Raw genomic sequence first — 1,772 nt, forward strand, 5'->3', positions numbered from 1 at the left:
CTGCACATTCTCCCTCTTTCTGTGTGAATTTTAAAGCAGGCACTCAGATTTTCCTCTTGCACCTCAAAGTCTTGGATGTTTGATTGACTGGGTGTCTTCTCTTTATTCTGTCTGGCATCCAAGCCTGCAGCGACTGGCTTGAACACCCTCTGACCCTGTACCTGCATCTGTTTGGTTTAATAACATTGGACAATGAACATTTTGCATCCTGAACACTTAATGAATATGGACCTGCTGATGAGAAAAAAAAAGTTTCCTCTCTCTTGCGATTTTATTGCAGTCGCCTATTTTTGTGATTTCATCTCATATTATCAATATACCCTCACTGGCCACTTTATTAGGTACACCTGTTCAACTGCTTGTTAATGCAAATATCTAATCAGCCAATCACATGGCAGTGACTCAGTGCATGTAGACATTGCCTGTAGACATTGTGAGGACGACCTGCTGAAGTTCAAACCGAGCATCAGAATGGGGAAGAAAGGTGATTGAAGTGACTTTGAGCATGGTATGGTTGTTGGTGGCAGACGGGCAGGTCTGAGTATTTCAGGAACTGCTGATCTACTGGGATTTTGAATAAAACTATCTCTAGAATTTACAAGGAATGGTTTGAAAAAGGGGCGGCACGGTGGCGCAGTGGTAGCACTGCTGCCTCGCAGTTAGGAGACCCAGGTTCGCTTCCCGGGTCCTCCCTGCGTGGAGTTTGCATGTTCTCCCGTGTGTGCGTGAGTTTCCTCCCGGCGCTCCGGTTTCCTCCCACAGTCCAAAGACATGCCGGTTATTCTAAATTGGCCCGTGTGTGTCCTGAGGTGTGTTGGCACCTGGCCCAGGTTTGGTTCCTGCCTTGTGCCCTGTGTTGGCTGGGATTGGCTGCAGCAGACCCCCGTGACCCTGTGTTTGGATTCAGCGGGTTGGAAAATGGATGGATGGGGTTTGATAAAGGGAAAATATCCAGGAGAAAATGCCTTGTTGATCAGAGGACAATGCCAGACTGGTCTGAGCTGATAGAAAGGCAACAGTAACTGAAAAAAACACTCATTACAACTGAGGTATGGAGAAGAGCATCTCTGAACACACAACTCCAAACCTTGAAGCAGATGGGCTACAGCAGCAGGAGACCACACTGGATGCCCCTTAGTACCATCATTTAAATGGTAGCATCATTTAAATGTCATAGCCCACCTGAGTATTGTTGCTGACCATGTCCATCCCTTTATGACCACAGTGTACCCATCATCTGATGGCTCTTCTAGCAGGATAATGTGCCATGTCACTCATCTCAAACTGGTTTCTTGAACGTGACAATGAGTTCATGGTACTCAAATGGCCTCCACAGTCACCAGATCTCAATCCAATAGAGCAACTTTGGGATGTGGTGGAATGGGAGATTTGCATCATGGATGTGCAGTCGGCAAATCTGCAATGACTGCGTGATGTCATCATGTCAATATGGACCAAAAACCCTGAGGAATCTTTCCAGCACCTTGATGAATCTGTGCCATGAAGAATTATGGCAGTTCTGAAGGCAAAGGTGGTCCAAACTGGAAATAGAAAGGTGTACCTTATAAAGTGGCCAGTACAGCAACTATAACTTTAACATCTATGGCGGTCTGTAGCTGGGAGATATACCGAGTACTGCAAATAGGCCAGCCATGCTAAAGAATCTCATTACATTAAAAAGAACTGGCAGTTCTGAGGGAGGCAGAAAAGTGTGACACATAAACCACTCGTTAACCCAACAATGGTGTCTCCTCTTCATATAAAACTTGGGC

Source organism: Polypterus senegalus, chromosome 17 (genome assembly GCF_016835505.1).
Source record: "Polypterus senegalus isolate Bchr_013 chromosome 17, ASM1683550v1, whole genome shotgun sequence".
Taxonomy (NCBI): domain Eukaryota; kingdom Metazoa; phylum Chordata; class Cladistia; order Polypteriformes; family Polypteridae; genus Polypterus; species Polypterus senegalus.